At 43.0% G+C, this 20,641-nt stretch overlaps 1 protein-coding gene across 2 annotated transcripts in view; it reads right to left on the reverse strand.

The window, feature by feature from the left end:
• LOC144823383 (interleukin-18-like) overlaps positions 1-20,641 on the reverse strand; it is a 142,393-nt gene that overhangs the window by 44,732 nt on the left and 77,020 nt on the right. The gene's annotated exons all lie outside the window — the stretch shown is intronic.

The following is a 20,641-nucleotide window of genomic DNA, read 5'->3' on the forward strand; positions in this document are numbered from 1 at the left end:
TTGCAATCCTAGTTGCCACCTGATCAGAATTGCGTGGTGGGAGGTTGGGTAGTGAGACCAGGGCCCAGGGGCGTAAAACAGGCCCTCACCCTCCAGGGGGCCCCGTCAGCACCGCACTTCTGCTGGGGAGCTCTAGATTGAGTCCGGAGGGGGCCCCTTCACTTACCCTGCAGGGGCCCCACTCAAGGTTCGCTACGCCACTGCCAGGGCCAGCTTTAGGTCTGGTCGTGCCCAGTGCAACAATCTTGGTCAGTGACGCCAATGACCTCCTTTTATTTGCTCGCTATCACCCTCCAAAGGTCCCCTCAGCTCACCATAGCCCTTCTCTAACATGGATTTAATTTCTTTTATAGCAGTAGTCATAACAATGTAGCGTGTCAGAAAAATTTACCATCACACACATATTATACAGACAATGAATCATGTGTGTGTAAATCAACATATAAGAAATATTGCACAAAACAATGAGAACTTCACGGTGTAGGAGTCACATGTCATCCATTCTGGTAGGCAGTATATTTTAAGAGTGCTTTATTAGGAGAAGTACAAACTCAAGATTTAAAATGGTTGGGATTGGTTTTACAATAATAATTTATTTCCACCCAAACACACTTATATAAACCTTGAGATAATGAAAGACAGAGGAAAAACATACATTTCTAATTTATGTCTTATAGTCTGCCTGCAGCTATTTGTTGCGAGTTAATAGTTCACTGTGCTACACTAGGACTTTAACTTATGAACTTTAAGTAAGGATCTCTGTGACAAACGCAATAACCCACTGTGCTATATACATAAAGTACAATTCTGTGATCTGTATTGTACACATATTTGCAGCAGGCTCATTAACCCTTTGTGCTACTTTCGGGTGAGTCAAAACTGTGACTAGACAAACCCCCATCTCTCTCCAGCAGGTACATTAATCACCAGAGTTATCTTTATGTTTTTATTATTGCCTGAATATTGCAGGGTGCCCAAAATAATTTCAAAATACAGCTCCCGAGCTTGGGCCAGGTGTGGTGGCACTAAAGTTAGCCCTGATTGAGAGAGACAGTTCATATAAAGCACTTTACTTGTTTCCAAGGGGTAACAATTGCATGCTTATTACCCAATGGATATCTGAATCTGCTTGGTGATTGGCATTGTTGAATTAATTTCTGTGCCCTATGAGAAGGGAAACGACTTTATGTTCAGCCCCCTATGTGAAATTTCATAGCATGGGGCCTCCCACTTGGGACTGCCTCAGTTTTGCAAATCAGGTGGATACAATTGCCAAACTACAACTTACATTAGCATTTTAATTTCTCGTTTGTTCCTATGGCACATTCATATGCTCACTTGCTTTTCCCTAAAGCAAATCAATGGAGATGCACAATCTTTGGCCCAATTTTGGCTTCATTCACACACTGTATCTCTAAGTCACACACAGTTTTGGAAATTTGGTAAAAAAGTTAGGGAAGCTTTTTTGTCACAGAAGCCTTTTTTGTCACAGGTCCAGCACATACTGTTAGAGCAGAGGACAGAGGCACAGAGAGAGTATGATTTGCCCAGGATTAAACGATTTGGTAACATTTGAGACTCAAGACTATAATGTAGTGCTGCTTTTTCTAAAGCCTATTGAGTGCCATGAGAGTGGATACTGTCTACCCATGTTCCCCTGAAGTAATCTCAAGTCCAAGTTTGTCTATTTGTTTTTTACCACAAACTTTCTAACAGCTTTTAGGTTAATAAACTCCTAATTATGGACACAAAGGAATAAGTTCAAAAGATTATTGCCCAAGAGTACATAACCTAGTCAAGTGAGTAGCTGGGGTACAAAAATAATTTACCAAACAGAAGCTCTATTATGTAAAGGGAGCACTTTTCCTGTTCGCGCCTGGCATACCTTGAAACAGCCAACCTGATTGCAGCCCTCACGAGGGAGGAAAGGTGGTCCCATGGACCCCCCCCCCCGATATCCCCTTACAGGTGGGTACAGTCACTGACTGCACCCGCCTGCAAGGGGATCTCTATTCCCCTTTGAAAGTGTAGGCGGGTTGCCTCTTGCACTGTGAAAACACGGAGTGGCTTCAAAGAAGCCACTCAGTTTTTTCACATGAATGCCCTAGACACAGGGAATAATAAGTTCTTGGCTGCACTTGGGGCCGTGGATTGCATGTAATAGGGCACACTTTCCCTGTTTGCGCCCGGAGCACCTGTTTTAAGGTGCGCCGGGCACAAACAGGAAAAGTGCGATCTTTACATATTAGTGCCCCTGTTCGGCAAATTCTAAAGGAGAGGCAAGGGGCTTCCCTTGTTTGCATGGGGCCACCCACCTAAAAGTGCTGAGTAGCTGCATTGTGGGCCCTGCCCAGGTTTACCATTCACTGTTTATTCTCTGCATTGTGTGGTGGATTCATGTTAGTGCAGTGCTTTGTGGTATTTACAAGTAGATTTATATCATATTTATATTTTCTATAGTGCTATATACTTCAGTTCTGCTTTTTCTAAGAGTTGCAAATAACAAAGGTTACTATTAATTAATTTAACAGTACTCACTTTACTGGAAAGATGGAAAGCTAAGTCGGCCATGCAAGGATTTTCGATCTTATTAGCAGGTAGGCAGTGGATTCCAAGCATCTCATACACCAATGTTACCTAGTCATATACATGTTCTGGTGCCAAAGGGAAGGGCACCCTTGGTAATAGCTCACAAGGCCTGCCTACATAAGTAAGCCAGGACCAGCTGCAATTTCTGTTTTAAGCATGTGGAATGGACCTCATGTATTATTTGTGTTTTAAGCATCTCAGATTGGAAGATATTGTTAAGACACTTTTGGAACTGCAAAGATTTTAAAAAGAGAAAAGATAGCTATACTGCATGCAGCAGCATGTCTGTGGTGTCATCAATATTGAACTTAGAATTTTGTTTCATAAGTCAAACATACATTTGACATGGATCGTTTCCTGCTGCCAAAAGATGGTGGGGCACTCAAACAAAAGGACGATATAAGTGGTGAGGAAAAAGATGCCAAAATTAGGAAGTATGATGCCTCCTACATGGACTTTGGTTCCACCTGCTTCACCATAACCAGCAAAAGCAGGCCTCAGTGCAGTTTGTGGCATGGCCCTGGTTAACAAAAACTTGAAGAAAAAATGAACGCACCACTTGGAAACTTACCATACGATGCTGGCAGGAAGGAGTAGAATTTATTTTGCCAGGAAGCTGGAAGACATGATCCACCAGAAAAACACTGTGGAAAATGTGGTCTCCAAGCCAACAAATGCATTGAAAGTATCTAACTAAGTGGCATACCACATTGCTAAAAACAAAAGCCTTTCACAATTGGAAAAAATTGATGCTCCCAGCATTTCTCTACGTATCCAGATGCTTGGTGAAAAAGTGACGGAGGAGTTGAAAATGGTAGCCCTCTCTCGAAATCCCCCCCAACGCGGCCCCACCACTGTTACCTGCAGGGACCGCGGCTGCATGTCAGTATATATCCACAGGGAGCTCATTGCATACTAGAAATCAGGTTTGACTGCATTGCAATTGGATTAAGCTACTGACTTATCAAAGGAATTCAGTTTCATTGCTTAGGTCCGATACTGCCACAAAATTGTAATATTGGAAGATTTTTTATTTTGTAAAGCAATCAAGGGATAGGCAACAGCATCGGTTGTCAGTCAAAATATCGATTTGTAAGCATCGACCTATATCAATATCGAGTTTTTTTTGTTGATAATCAAATTTTATTGACATTTTCAATACTGAGAACAAAAGAAAAGCAGCCATGAAGTACTCAGTATAGCAATACTCAACACCTTCGGACATTAGGAGGCACAAGCCATGAAAATCGCCCATAAGCACAATGTGTCTTTTAAAGGGGAAAACAAAACAATCGTAGGAAGGAGAAGCTGACACATACTTCAAAACAAAAGATTTAACCACAAAAGATTTAACCACTTGCCCCATATCTTCTCAAACTTTGCCTGACAGCCCTTGGCCTCAAAGAGGGGCTCCTCCTGGGCCACAACCAATCCACCCCCCTGCCCCAATGACGAACAGTAGGAGGCTTAGCTTGGGACCAAGCACCGGCAATATCCCGCTTGGCAACCGCCACCGCCGTACCCAGGAAGCGTTTGTCGGCCCGAGAGCCATCCAATCCATCAAAGCCTCCTAGGAGGAAATATAGGGGGTCGTGGGGACCTGCCAGCCCAGTGTTTGTGTAAGTTAGATTCTACACCCGTCCAAAAGGAGGTAAGACCGGGACAGTGCCAGACCATGTGATAGAAATCGGCTAGGGCATGATCGCATGGGGTACAGTCCGGTAGGGGATGCAAGCTCGCCCTATGTAGGCGGACCGGAGTCAGATATGCTCTGTGTGGACATAATAGAGTTGAATAAGTACAGAGTGGGTACCCTCCCCATTAATTCTTTTACTGGCAAATGGTCGACCGGAAACAGTGTATCATGCCCATTCTGTAATACCCAACCAGAGAGCATAGCCCACATCTTTTTTATCTGCCCAGAGTACAAACTCCCACTTCTTAAGTGGTTAAAGTCTAAGGGCCCGATGTAGGTAATCCCAGATTACGATTCTTAAATACCGAATCATACAGATTCGGTATTTAAGAACAGGCAAATGGGATGTAGGTAATTTTACCGAAAAAATTACCGAATCGGTAAGTTTCGGTAATTGCCATAGGAATGAATGCCAATTACCGAATCGGTATTTACCGATTCGGTAAAAGGGGTAAACATTGAAGGGTGGCAGGGTGTCACTTTGACACCCTGTTGCACCCCTCAATTGTGTATGGGTGCACATGTTGCAGACATACATGCCCTAAGGGCATGTATGTCTGCAACATGGCACTGTTGGAAAAGCAAAAAAAATGCTTTTTCCAAGGTTTTCATTTTTTACCACCAACTTGTAGTTGGTGGTAAATAACAAATCCTAAAAGGGGAAAAGCACTCATTTGAGTGCTCCCTACATAGCAAAATCTGTAATTTACCAATTCGGTATTTTAAGGAATTTGTAATTTACCGATTCCTTAAAATACCGATTCGGTAAATTACCGAATCAGTAAAATGCCCACCTACATCTCATTTTCCAAATACTGGTCGGTAACGGCCGAAATTACCGAATTTCGGCCGTTACCGACCGGTATTTGCCTACCTACATCTGGCCCTATATGTTTGCTGAAGGGCATTACTAACGGGACAGAGGCACTAAGGATCTTTAAAACGGACAGTTCTGAAAGTATAATAATTGCCGTTTCTATATTTTTGCACTGGATGTGGGCCATACGAAGGAGAAAGTTAAGTTACGTTTAAATAAATAAAGTATATTCATCTTACATTTTTTTAAGCACTATCCCCAATGTGATGCGAATGGTATAATGACCTCACACCTTTTTAAACCTAAATTATTGACTAGATTTTAAACTTTGTATATCCTTTATTTTTAACATATTGATGCAAAACGGTTATAATTAATTAATTGTAATGGAATAACCAGAAGACATGATTATCTGGTAGGAATGATGTGTTTCTAATATCACAGTGTAATACAGCTCGTCCCTGGCTTTTAACAAATGTATCGTTTTTTAAATTGTCCAGTCTTTTATGACATGTGTCGAAATAAAGACTTATTTGACTTGACTTGAGTTGAATAAGGTTCAATTTGGAGGAGGTTTTTGGGTGCCATGAGGGCGTCTCGCCAGTCTGCTTTCTCTAGTGGGCCCACCCATCCGTCCCAACGTGTGCGCAGCGCTTCTAGGGTAGCCGGACTGTTATTCACCAGTGAACGATAGATACGTGACACTCCCCCTTTCCCCAAGTCGCGCATCATGACCTGCGCCTCAAGCGGGTTGAACTCAATAAGTGAGGTACGGCGGGAAACATGTGCATGGAGAGCGTGGCGAAGTTGCAAATATTTGTAAAACTGTGTCGGGTAGAGGGAGTGACATTGTTGCAAATCCGAGAAGGCTCGCATGTGGTCCCCAACCCAGAAGTCTCCGAGAAGTGTGATTCCAATTTGGTCCCACTGGTGAAACCCACTGAGGGTCGATACCTCCGGCAGACAGGTCCCGTGCCCCAGGGGGGCGTGTTGGGTGAGTTTCTTGTCCCAGCATGTGTAGCGCAGGGCCGCGCGCCATGCCGTTAAGACCGCCCTGGTGATGGGAGGAATAGTCTATGGGATAGGGGAGCCGTATAGGTAGGCCTGCAGCTTAGGAAAGTCCATTACCCCGAGTTCGACCCGGTAAACCGGATCAGACCAGCTCCCAGCAAACTAGTCATGAATAACAATAAGCCGGTAGCAAGATAGTAGAGATGGAGGTTGGTCATTCCCATACCTCCATCATAGGGAGGTATCCGTCAACGGGCCAGGGACATACGTGAACTACCATTCCCCCACAAAAACGTTGTAATAACTCCATTGAATTCACGAAACCAACTACCTGGGAGGTGAAAAGTAATGTTCTGGAGAATGTATAAGAAATGGGGAAGGATCCTCATTTTAAAAAGGGCTCCTCTACCGAGAGGGTTAAGCAGGAGGGATCGCCAACGTTTGAGATCAGATTTGGCTTTTGTGACCAGGGGGGTGAGGTTGAGAGCTCATTCCAGTGCTGGGAGCTGGGTTAGCCAAATCCCCAAATATTTAAATGACTGTCTTCACAGAGGGATTGTAGACTGCCAATCAAAGCAGAATAGTGAAGGGGGACCAAAGTGGATTTCGCAGGGTTGAGTATCAGGCCGGAGACATCATCGAAGGACTGAAGCACCTTCAACCAGCGCGGACCGGAGGTATCCGGATCGGCCAAGAAAAGCAGAACATCATCCGCATATAAGGCAATTTGTCAGTCTGCTGGGAACCCCAAGACCACCCTTGAATCTTAGGATCGTCGCGGATGAGGCATGCCAACGGCTCCATCGCCAGAGCAAATAAAAGTGGTGAAAGGGGGCAGCCCTGATTTATGCCTCTTCGGATGGGGAACGCCTCAGAAAGGACACCATTAATCAAGACCCGTGCTCGATGGTTTGAGTACAAGACCTGAATGAAGCTCTGAAAACCGGGGCCGAGGCCCATCTTGGTCATAACATTCCCTAAATAGGTCCAGTCTACGGTATTGAAGGCCTTCTCAAAGTCTATAAGCAGCAGGGCCAAATATGAGGTGAGTGACTGGCGATGGGCTAGGGCCAAGTGGAGGCGTCATATGCAGTGTTGGGTGCCGCGTGCAGGCATGAAGCCGCACTGGTCGGGGTGGATCAAGTCGTTTAACAAGGGGCGAAGACGTTGGGCTAGGACTGTGGTGAAAAGTTTAATTTCGGTGTTAATAAGGGAGATTGGACGATAATCCGCACAAGAGAGGGAGGGTGGTTGGGTCTTGGGAATGACCACAATGGTGGCCATATCAGTCTCGGGAGGAAATTGCCCTTTCTTGATCACATGCTGGAAGAGATTAGTGAGATGGGGAACCTGTAGATCTCGATACACTGCATAGTATTCCTGAGGGAAACCATCCGGTCCTGGCGTCTTCCCTGAGTGTAACAAGGATATGGCACATTGGATTTCCTCCGGAGTGAAAGGACAGTCCAGGTCCACCAAGTCAGACTGGGAAAGGCAGGGAAGTTGGACTTCCGCATGCCCCAGTACCGCGGCCAAGGATGTCGCGGGAGGTCGGGTCGTGTAGAGCTGGGCATAATACCCAGCAAAGGCCTGCGCTATGGCTGCGGAGGTACAGTAATGGGCGCCAGCGGCATCTCGGACCTCGGGACAATTCTGTTAGCTTTAGGAAAGGAGACCAGCTTATGAAGCAATTTACCATTTTTGTCTCCCCACCCATAGACACGGGCCACAGAGAAATACCACAGTATTTTGGCCGAGTCAAGGGAGATTTGACGGATCTCTTAGCGGAGCAATGCAAGTTGTCTGTCTGAGTGGGCGTCCGCCGCAGCGCCAGACACGGCCTCTAATCGCACGGTCTGTTCTTCGAGCTGGGTCAGGTGGGCGGTGTGCTCCACCTCTTTTGAATGGACTAGACCTCTATCCACTCCACGTTTAGTGGCCTTGCGTGCCTCCCACAGCGTGACGTCAGAGGGAACTGAACCTGTGTAGGCCAAGAAGTAGTTTGTCAACTCTAGTTCAGGCGCGGCCTCAGTCTCTGTGTCCTGCAGAAACCAGGTATTAAACCGCCAGACTGGACGTGTACCCCCAGAGGAAGTACCAAGGCAGAGAGAGATAGCGGAGTGGTCTGAAATTCCCAGTGGAAGGATAGAAACTCTGGAGATCAGTTGGCAGTCGGTGGCGGAGAGAAATAGCAAGTCAATACGAGAGTGGGTATGATGGGCTACGGAGGTATGAGTGTACTATGCCTCTCGGGGGTGCCATAGCCTCCAAGCATCGCAGAGTCCAAGTGCAGATGACCAGTCCGAGAGTCGTTTTGAACAGGTGAGATGTGAGGCGGAAGGGGCCCCTGTGGTGTTCAGGGCTGGCTGCAGTACCACGGTAAAGTCCCCGCCGATTATGGTATATCCGTGGGTCAGGCGGTGATCACCTTCGTTAGGCGGCGGAGGGTGGAGGAAAGCGTGGCGGGGGAATGTAGATGGAGAGGAAATTAAAGGCCTTTCCCTCAAGCCAGCCAGAGAGGGATATGTAGCATCCCTGCGTATTGGTCGAGACCTGGAGAGGAGTGAAGGGGAGCCTGCATCGGACCAATATTGCCACCCCTAGGATCCCCGCGTGCAGCCTTAATGCCAAGCCCTATCAAACCCATATCGGGCAAGGAAGGAGCATTAGGTTCCCAAGAGGTGTGTCTCCTGCAGGAGGAGAACATCAGGGGACTGACGCAGAGCGCTCCTAAGGACAGCAGTGCGTTTAATGTGGTCTAACAACCCATTGACGTTCCAGGACTGGACCTGGAGAGACCTACCGTGCAGGTGCATCTGTGGAGTGGTTGATGGGAGGCATAGGGGGCCAAGAGGGGATCTAGGCCCAAAGCATTAGGGCGTAGCATGGTCATAAGGGAAGAACTGGGTCGATGCCTGGTTGTGTAGCTCCTGCCGAAGGAGATGACATAAAAGTATTGAAAGCAATGACAAAATAGGGCTGCATATAATAACTCAAACAGAAACAAACGAAACATTAAACGGAGGGCAACGCCCCTCCCCCCTTGAGCCACCCAACACCCCCAGCCAATACTTCCAAACCTGAAGCATCTGTTGTCCCTAACTAGTAACAAAAAGCTATCCTAAAACAGATAGCAGGGCAAGTTGTGGCGACAGTGGTGTTCCCCTCCATGTAGTCGGATAATACACTGTCAGCATTTAAATAACACTGCCACAAGCCCTATGATATGCAAGTCAAGGTTGTTGCCATGGGACTTTCTGGTCAGAGCCCAGCCTCATCTCCGAACTACCGGAGTGCCAGGCTTCGAGATAGATCTGAGTCGGTGAGAGCTGGGCACAGAGTCGAGGTGGGATCTCAGTCTTGTGCTAGGCTCTGCAGGGAGCTGGCCCGGCTATGGTCGCCCAGGGTCGAAGGGACTACAGTGGAGAGCAACTGTTGTGGGCTGTTCCCAGGTGACCATGAGTGGTCTCCTCGTCGTTCTCCCCTCCTACGGGAGCAGTTGTGCCTCCGCTGCTGCTTGGGCAGAGGAGGAGGTGGTCAGGAGGGGCCCGACATGTGAGGGGGAAAGATAGGATGGACTCTCAGAGGCCCCTCCTCCGTGAGCCATGTCCAGGCCACCTGAGGTGTGTCGAAAAAGATTGCCTTGTCCTGAAAAATGAGTTGGAGCCGAGCCGGGAAGAGGAGCCCATAACGCAAGCCCAGGTTACAGAGTTTCTGCTTAACGTCTGCGTAAGGACAGTGTTGGGCCTGAACATCTTGTGTGTAATCTGGAAAAATCATGATAGTATTGTTCTGGCATTTCAAGGGACCATGGAGTCGGGCTTTTCTCTGGACAGCGTCCCTGTCTCAGAAATTGAGGTTCCGGATGATAATAGGACGAGGGGGTGCTCCGGTGGGAGGTTCAGCCGCCAAAGAACGGTGTGCACACTCGGCAAGAGGGCTTCAGCGGGTATCCATGACTTAATCTATGTCTAAATGAAGGTGTCTGCATGGCCTTGTTCAACATTTTCAGGGAAGCCGATGAGTCGCAGGTTGTTCCGCCTGGGTGTTCCGCCTCGAGCGATGTTCTGTGTCTTCTGTCCGGCGGTGTGTAGCTCTGAGGTCTGGGTCTGCAGGCGGGCCAGTTGTGTTTTTAACTGGCTCAAGTCATCCTCTGCGGTGGAGATGTGCGACTCCGCCTCTGAAAACTGCGCTGTTGCGTTGCGGAGGTCCTGGTGGATAAGGGTCACATTGACCCGCACCTCCCCGATTTTGCTCTCCACAGAGGCTTGAGAGGTGCCAATCGCCTGGAGGATGGTTGAGAGGCCACCGGACGGTCCCCTTGGTGGACTCCGGTCGGTGGTAGTGTACTGGTACATTTTGGTCTTGGTTTGTGGCGCCGGCGTTTTCGGGGCACGTCTCTACCCATCTTCGCCGTGAGGGCTGGGCCCAGATGGCTCTCCAAGTGGATGGAAGTATCACAGGCAGCCAAGTCTTGACCCAGGGGGGTTGTACGAGTGCCCAGGCCGCCAATACTCGGGCCTGGGTGCCGATTTCACCCCGGTCGAGGGGCCCAGGCCTTGGGGGACAGCGGCGCTCAGGGACATGGCACACCTCCCAGCGGCCGATCACACTTGTGGGGGTTCCTGGAGCTATATGTTAAACATTTTTTTAATGTGTTTTCATACATTTCAAAGTAAATGTTTAGAAATTAGTAATTTTGTTGAAGTAAATTTTGCGTTTTAGTATCAGAGCGGGTTGTGGGTTTGTAGGGGAATAGGGTGAGAAGTAATTTAATTATAATTAGTTAATCCGATTTTATTATTGGTATTTAATATTAATTAATTGTTAATTATTAATAGGTAATTAATTTTGATTAATAAGTTAATTATATTTATATTAATGTATTATTAATTTGTATTTATTGTTATTGTTAATTAATAATTAATTGGTGATAACATTTTATTAAGTGATTAATTGATAATTAAATTAATTATGTGATGTTTTTGTGTAGTGGGTTGTGGGTTTATAGGGGAATAGGGTGGAAAGTAATTACATTAAATTAATTAATGAGATTGTTTTTATTTATTGGTATTTGTTATTAATTAATTGTTAATTAATTATTAATTGGTAATACATTTTTATTAATTAGTTAATATTAATTATACTTACTTTATTAATAAACTGTATTTATTATTATTGTTAATTAATTTATTGTTATTTAATAATTAATTGGTGATTAATCAATAATTGGTCATTAATATTTATTACTTAGTTTACTTATAGTATATTAATTATAATTAATGTATTATTAATTGATATCAATTGATTAATTGATAGTTCAAATAATTGTGTTTTTTTGTATGTGTAGTGTGTTGTGTGTTAAAGGGGGAATAAATTATAAATATGTTCATCTTTTATAAAAATTAATTTAAGTATATAGGGGTCAATTACGATGGCGGTGAATCCGCATCCTCCGGGCTGGTGGAAGCCACCGCCGGCCCAGAGGATGCGGATTCACCGCTGCGGTCATAGCACACACCCACTGCCAGATTATGATGGCGTTGGGATCAGCGGCGGACGGCAATTCCGTCCGCCGCTGATCCGCGGTGGGTGTACGCAAATATGGTGGCGGTGTCTGCAAGACACCGCCAGCCATATCACGATGCAGGCGGAATAATGCTTTTCCACAGCGGCTTTTCCGCCGTGGAAAAGCATGTGGTCTTTTGTTTTTGGGGGCCCGTTGCGAGCCCCCAGGGTGTTGGGGGTGGGGGGTGCACATGGGGGGTACCTATGGTACCCCCCTGCTTTGGCATGCACAAGGTGGCAGGCACCACGCGGTGCCTGCCAAGTTGTGCATGCCAAAGGTAAACATGCATATTTTACATTGCGGCGGGTGCTGCTTAAAGCAGCACCCTTCGCAATGTAATATATACGGTATGTGACCGCCAGGGTGGCAGTCACATCCTAATTGCAACGGAGGGACCGCCGCTGCCCCTGCGGTCGGTCCCTCCATCTCGGGGGTGGCGGACGGACGCAGAACCGTCCGCCATCCTAATTGACACCTAAGTATATTAATGTAACCCCTACGCTATCCAGCGTTTTCCCTACTGTTCCACTCTCTGGAGTTGGAATAGTAATTTTTACCCGTACGCTATCCAGCGCTTTCCCTACTGTTGCAGTCTCTGCAGTGTGTATAGTAATTTTTACCCCTACGCTATTCAATGCTTTCTCCCCTGCTTCCCTCACCAGAGTGGGAATAGTAATTTTTACCCCTACGCTATCCAGAGCTTTCCCTACTGTTGCACTCTCTGGAGTGGGACTAGTAATTTTTACCCCTACGCTATCCAATGCTTTCCCTACTGTTGCACTCACTGGAGTGGGAATAGTAATTTTTACCCCTACGCTATCCAGCGCTTTCCCTACTGTTGCACTCTCTGGAGTGGGAATAGTAATTTTTACCCTGACACTATCCAACGCTTTCCCTAATGTTGCAATATGTGGAGTAAGTATATATATTAATTTATATGTAAATGTTTAATTCATTTTAACATTATATGTATTAGTTATTATTTTTTAAATATGTTTTAATATTTATATCTATAATTGTTTTAATTATATGTAATATTTACTTATATTTACATTATTATTAAAACATTTTTAAAAATTATATTTTTAACATCAATATTTTTTACAACAATATTTTCCACTGATATTTTTGTACTCACCCTTATGTAGATAGGACTTCGATATTTTTTACTTCAATACTTCTGTGTCAATATTTATTGTAGGTCGATTTTCTCTCTGTCAATATTTTGTCAGACATTCAAGAGCATCAGCCCTATTTGAAATTTTCAACACCTTCTGTGCTACAATAGCGTATAATAGGAGAACTGTATTGGGAGAACTGTATTGGGATCTGCAAAGATGGTGTTCTTTCCATGTGTGGTGCTAAGTCAGGCTTAAAAGCCAAAGTGTTGAAAGTGGCTCCACATATTCTATGAATCTACTATATGATACACACAGAGGCCCTTGCAGTCCATGGATGGAGAACTTGGGGATATGCTGAATTCTGCTGTGAAAACGCTTAATTTGATAAAGGCTCAAACCAATAGAGCTCATCTGTTAGCAATTTTATGCGCAAAACTGGTAGCTGAACATAATATGATGGGTTGGTTTTCCTCAAGGAAGTCCAGTGATTATCCAGACGGAAGGTGCTGAATTGCATTTTTGAATCAAGAAATGAAGTATGACAATTCCTCCTACATTTGAAACCCTAAAAAGCAGAACAGCTAATGGCTTATGCTTTTAGAGAGACTTGCAGACATCTGTGATAAATTAATTTCTGTGGATCTGTCTTTGCAAGAAGCTGAAATGGATAATGTATAATTCTATGTATAAAAAAATAAGTGCCTTAAAGAAGAAGCTGGAGTTGTGGAGAATTCTAATTAAAGGTGGTCTACTTGAAGCATTCGCATGTTTAGCAGACGCTCGAGGACACAGGATATGACATTGACAGTGCTGCTGAGGTTATAAAAAATTGCTTGACTTCGCTCAGGGACAGTTTAGAAATCATGACATTGTCTGGGTATTTCAAACTTTTCTAGTGGATGCAGGTGCTCATCTTCCAGTGTACCCTCAGAAACACCTAATTGAGCTCATGAGTGACGCACATTGCAGATGCAATCCAGCAAAATCTTATTGGGACAATTTTGGCTGAATACGTCTGAAGAACGTTCAGATTTATCAAACATTGCCATCAAGACTCTTCTGCCTTTTAGCTCCTATTTATCTGAGACTGGGTTCTCAGCATTGGCAGTATTAAAGATGAAGTACAGTTGAAAACTTGTGGAGCACAACCTGAGGAGGGCAGTAGCAAGAATACATCACAGATTGACCATGTCTATAGAGAAAAACAGACACACACATCACATTCGCTCAGAAAGGTGTTAACATCCAAATACATTTTGTCAAATTATGTTTTGTTTGTGAAACATGAAGTACCATTGGAGACTTTCACTTTGAACTGAGTAGTAAGCCTCTGACAACTAACCAGAGTCACCCACAAACCTTTGGTACCTAAACATTGGTTAGTATTATTTCCCCACCATAAAAATGATTTGCCCAGGCAATTATGGCGGTGAGGGCTGTTGATGATTCAGAGTACCAAATTCTAGACTTTTTTGTCAGGATTGGGTCCTTTCTCTTTAAGAATTTTAACAGGGGCATTGTGGCATTAAAAAAGTTTGAAGACCTCTGTCCTCGAACATGGTATAAAAGTGTACCCAGGGCCTGTAATTTAAATGTCCAATTTAGGTGGACTTCAGCACCCATTGTGCTATCTATTACAGTGACAGTGTAAACATGACTGCAGACCTAACCTCTGTAGCCTGGCCGTTTGACAGGCCTAAATGTTTCTTTGAAATAATTATAAGTCACCCCTTACCAGGACTCATTGCCCATGTAGCAAGATGCATGGTATTTAAAATTAGGGCATGTAAAAGGTTAATGTTACACATGTCCTTGCAATGAAAAGGTCCAAAAAGCTGTTTTCACTGTGCCAACTGGGATGCAATATTAAATGATTAAACTGTATCTTGGGAAAGGAACTTTCAGGGAAAAAATAAACAACCAGTTGTAATAGTTACTAAAATAGAATTCAATGGTGAAGCGAGATTTTTACTAAATATTAAGGAAAAGTAACTTTTAGAAAGTTACATTTTACCTGCCAGAACTTCCTTGATAATACTCTGCATGTGCTCTCCCACATCAACAAGCCAGTATTTAACATTTGAATAGGTGTGAATGGGGCAAACAAAAGGCTGACCTGAATGGGCAGCAATGACCCATTTAAACCTAACAGAATATGCAAGATGGGTCTGTGAATATCCTTTTTGACATTAAAGTGTCAAATTCTGCTTGAATGTTAAATCCTGCTTGACAGGTCTGCTGATGTTTTTTCCCATAACACTTGATTTGATTTTTAAGTTTTATATAGCGCCAGAGTGCCTTGAGGAGTCTTGGCGCTGCTGCTATCATGAGTGAAAGGAGGAGGAATAAGACCAGGGAGGTCAAGTGCTACTCTACTGCTTGAAGAGCCAAGTCTTCAGTGATTTTTGAAAGGACATAAGTTCTGGGCACTTCCTTAAATTTTACAGCTTTCCAAACAAAACTCCTGCCTCTCCATGCAGCTTGTTTAACATTGGGCATTACTAAGTATTTTGCTTCTGAGGAACTCAGTCTCCTAGGAGGGTTGCACCAGACAAATGTTTCATGAATATTGTGGACCAATATTATGTAGTGCCTTAAAAGCAATACAGAGCGCCTTAAATTCAATAATTTTTGCCACAGGAAGCCAATGTAGCTTAATCAGGACCTGTGAGACGGATTGGTAGTTTGGTATTTCGGTGAGAAGCCGAGCTGAGGCATGTTGCAGCATCTGGAGTTTAAGGAGGGATTTTTTCCGGATGCCAATAAAAAGGGCACTCCATAATCCAATTTAGTTATGACTAAGGTGGTAACCACCAGTTTTTGAAAGGTAGGAAGGGATGAAAGGACAAATCTTTCTAATTATTCTTAAAGTAAAGAATACTAAAGAGGAAACACCATGGTGATCAAAAGGAATTGTCTTTGCCAAAAATAACCTCAGTCTCCCCAGAGTTGAGGTTCAGGCAATTTGATCTTATCCAGCAGTCTACCTGGGACATACAAGAGCTGAACTTTTGGGCAGTGTCCTCAGAGTAGCTTGGGATGAATATCACTATTTGGGCATCGTCGATGTAAGACACCACAGAAAAGCCAAAAGATTTTATCAGTCTTGCCAGTGGGGTAATGTACAGATTAAAAAGAGTAGGGCTCAATGATTAGCCCTGGAGTACTCCACATGGCAAACATATACGTGTTCAGAGATGAAATTGCCTTTAGCATCATGATTCGTTCCATATGTTATGAAGGAGGTTAACAACTTGAGTGTAAGGCCGCTTGCTCTGTAAATCTGACTAGTCCTGCTTGTTCCTTGCTCAGCGAGTCGGTCAATTAAGATATTGTGGTTGACCACATTAAAGGCTGCCAAGAGTTCTAATAAATCAGTGCAGCCTGACCTCCTCTATATGAGCCTCAGTTCCTCTGATAAGCTATGAGTGCTGTCTTAGTGTGCTTTCCTAAAGCCACACTGGCTAGAATCCAGAAGGGTGTTACCGTCAATGAATAACATGAGCTCAATGTTCAAAGCTTTCTCAAATAGTTTGGCTGGGAAAGACAGTCTAGAGAAGGGCCTGTCGCTACTGGGCTCTTGAGGATCCAAGTCACTTTTTCAGCAAAGGTAGAATGGAGGCTTTCTTCCACCCCAAAGGAAAATATCCGGTCCTGAATCATAGTCAGTCGAGTACTAAAGAGGTCAGGGGAAAGGTGAACAATTTTTGGAGGGCATGGATCTAATGGTGATCCCAGTTTGATACATCCAATTAAGTTTAAAACTTGCTCTGTGCTAAGTGAGGAGTACTTATCAAACATATTAGGTTAGAATTGTATTGTATTCATTGAAGGTATAGACACTGTTGGTTTACTGGATATGAAAGTGTCAAAGACTTCCTTTACTTTTTTCTGGAAAATCTTTGCAAGAGTATGGTAAAACATCTGGCGGCAACTATTATTGCTAGGCACAGGCAATTTTGCTAGATTTTTCACGGTGTACAAAAGCTCCTTTACTGATTGTCAGATTGAAAAATCTTGTCAGTAAAATATTTGATTTTTCCTCTAGTATTAAATTTTTGTATTATGCAGTTGTTTGCTTGTGCACCTCTCTAACGCATGAATCACATTTAAATCTCCAGATTCGCCCCTTTTTCCTACACAGCTTTTTCTGAGTTCTTAGACGCTCAGAGAACCATGGTTCTGAGAGGGACTTGCGGCGATTAGAGAACACTTTTTCGGGGGCAGAAATGTAGATTGCTTTTTTCATCCAAGCAGAATAATTCCAGATAGTTGTATCCGTATCTGACATAGGACTAGGGCTGAATTCTGGTAAGGTTTCAGGTAGAACTGAAATAAGATCTGAGGAACTGATCTTCTGCCATGCACTACTCTTTGTAGCCTGAAGATGTTTGTCCATTTTGGGCAAGAGCTGTGGTAAATTGATGGTGAAGGTCATGGCCTTGAGATCAGACCACACCAGATGGAGGAAACCTATTATCTTGAGATATGGGTTGCTATAAAAAATGCCATCCAGTGTATGTCCTGCAGAATGTGTCCCAGATTCGACTAACTGATTTAGCCTTACACTTGTCATTATTAATGTCAGGAAGATAGTATTTTTGTCCTCAGTATTCTCCAGATTAAACTTAAAGTGCCCTTACACTGAAAAATCCATCAATTTAATGCTAGGCTCTATCAAGGAAGATATGGTACAAACGGTGTTCTGGGCCCTTAGGCACACTTCAAAGAAGCCTCCCCTGCCTCAGGCAAATGTTAGCTTACACCTGTTCAGCGCTCTTCCTTGGTCTCCCATTGCAGGCAGGCTCCAATCTCAGTTGGTTTCTTTTTGACATTAAAGTGTCACTGGCTGTTTGACAGCTATGCTTGTTTTGTTTGTACTGTTGTGCACTTCAAATAAGGGAAACGGTGGCAAAACAATTTTTGTGAATCCACTGTTTGGCTGCTAGAAAACTCTTTTGTTCTATCAGACAACTATCTCTGAGTTTGTTGTAGGTGCAGTACCTGCTCTAACTAGTGTTTAGTGTTAGATATGGCAGAATACTAGTATTATCATAGTACACTCCTCAAACCCACTACCAGTCTTCAGAGCCCAAGTTTAGTGTTGTCAAAAATGTTCAACATCTTGAAAATGCCAAAGAGGGTAGGGTTAGCCTAAGGAACCTTTAACCCATTCCGACTGACTGTCCAAATAAGGGAAACGGTGGCAAAACAATTTTTGTGAATCCACTGTTTGGCTGCTTGAAAACTCTTTTGTTCTATCAGACAACTATCTCTGAGTTTGTTGTAGGGGCAGTACCTGCTCTAACTAGTGTTTAGTGTTAGATGTGGCAGAATATTAGTATTATTATAGTACACTCCTCAAACACACTACCAGTCTTCAGAGCCCAAGTTTAGTGTTGTCAAAAACGTTCAACATCTTGAAAATGCCAAAGAGGGTAGGGTTAGCCTAGGGAACCTTTAACCCATTCCGACTGACTAGTTCATGCCAGGCATCAATGTGGCATGTCCAGGCACCCACTTCAGAACTCTCTTGGACCTATGGAATTTTAGAAGAGGAATGAACCGGCTGTCTGAGACATGAGACAAGTCCTAAAGTAATAAAAACCTGCTCTCCCTCTTTCGCCTAGGACAAAGAAGTGGACTTCAAGAGTCATTGGTCTGACCTCCGGTTCAAGTTAAAGGAACATAACAAGCTACAAGAGGCCTTTTCCTGCAACTGCCCATCTGACCAGTGGCAACTAGTCCTGGACTGGACCCTCCTGTTGGCATCTGTATGTCACCCTCTGAGTCTCTAAGTGCCTCCCCCTGAAACCCTGGCGGTTTTAGAAGTGTACCCCTATGGTGGATTGGAACTTAAAGGACTGAAGTCAAAAGGTAAAATCTTTGACCAGGACGAACCTAGTGAATGTAAGTGACCTGTGCTCCATCAGGGTCAACGTCAAATCCCAATTAGGTCTTGTTCTACTGCAACCACTGACTATCGGTGGCACTTTGTGGTTCTTGCTGCTATTTCTAAGTAAAGGTTTAAAAAATCCTATCTCCGGATCCCCTTATTTGATTTTTGTTATTTTTTTGTAATTTTGTTTACTAAATGTTACTCCATTTTTCTAACTCATTTGGGGATTTTTATTGTTTTGCATTTCAAGTTTATTACTGTTTAAGTACTGCATAAATACTTAAAATATTACCTCCAAGTTAAGCCTGTCTGCTCTGTGCCACAGATACTAGGGGGTTGAACTCAGAGTTAGGTAGTGACTTTACTAGTTCCCACTGATAAGGATTGTAATTATTACTTGAGAAGAGTACCTACCCCCTCAAGTAGTAACCCAATTTATTACAATTACCAAAATGCTAATCATAGTTGTTAGTTACTGTTGTATTTGTAGTGCATATCTGCAGCCACTGTGTAGCCCTCTTCAACAGAGATTGATTTTCTCAATAACTTTGTTTAGGCACTCAAATACAATATTTAATTATACTGCTGATACACAATCTTGCTAGTATGCAGGCATTAAGCTGACAAATAGAGTTGTTCAACTATGCAGCTACAGTCAACTAGTGTTTCGCAGATTTCACTGGATTCTGTTTTCTCAAGGCTGGGTAAGACTATAAAGGTTACAATCAATAATTCATTATTTTAAGATACTTTAGACAAGTGATATTATTTCTCACTGCATGCTGAGACGAAGTATTTTCTAATAATGCCTAACAAATACTCAAATGTGACAACCGTTTCACAAGTATTAGAAATAAGACAAATCCAAAAATTCATCAAACAATTGTGGTTCAAAAACAGAGAGAACACATGATAGAAAATGAATAAACTGATAATGCCTAAAATAAACTCATATTAAGGAAAAACAGAAAAACAAACACATTAACTAATACTTTAAAGCAACACAAAAAAAGCTGTGTGATTCTGTTTTAAAAACATTTGGTTCTTTTTGTGTACAATTTTTAAACAACTACTATTTACAAACATTTTCTTTCTGTTATGCACAATCTAAATACAATTATTAGTACAAATTTTTAATATGACTCAACTTAAAAACCGATACTTATACGGCCAAATTATTATCAATAATCTTATTGATGTCTACATGTACCATACTTTAAGTCACTATTCCTATTAATATTAATCATCACTGACTAACTTATAGCGATATGATCATTAAACTATAATTTCTACCAGTTCCTACTAGGGTGTCCTACTAGTCAGTCTTATTAGTGATGCTGCCCTAGTGAAAGCCAATTTCAATATATATCAGTTAGTGTTTGCATAATTTAATTATACATACAAATATTTTGAATGGTCATAAGTCTCATCGCTTAAGGGTGAACATTTCAGTAGATTTAAATGTTTGATTGATGAAAAGGCGAATGCTGGAATATATTCACTAAATGACTAAATGGTTTTCTTTTTAGATAGGATAAGTTTAAATTATTTTAAAATAAAAATCTTCAAATACCCCAAACAATAATTAACACTTCAATAACAAACTAGAATGTATGTACTAAATATTGTTTTATGTTCTATGCCATATGATAGGAGTCCTCATGGCAAGCAGCACATACAAGATAGAAGAGTAGTTTTAGAGTGATTTCTTATTCCAAGTTTAGTAATTTAGTTACAAGAATAGAACCTTATCCGTATGTTTAAAACTAAAAATCACATAGTCATAGTATCCTGACTAAGTTGTCGACTATGGAGCCAGGACACTCAATTTTCTTCATTTGTGCACATTTCTATTCCTGGGCACATCTTTCACTGCACCTATTTTTCCTTAATTTACAAACTTGATTTCAGAAGTCAATTCACAGAACGTGCACTACAA

Source organism: Lissotriton helveticus, chromosome 3_1 (genome assembly GCF_964261635.1).
Source record: "Lissotriton helveticus chromosome 3_1, aLisHel1.1, whole genome shotgun sequence".
NCBI classification, from domain to species: domain Eukaryota; kingdom Metazoa; phylum Chordata; class Amphibia; order Caudata; family Salamandridae; genus Lissotriton; species Lissotriton helveticus.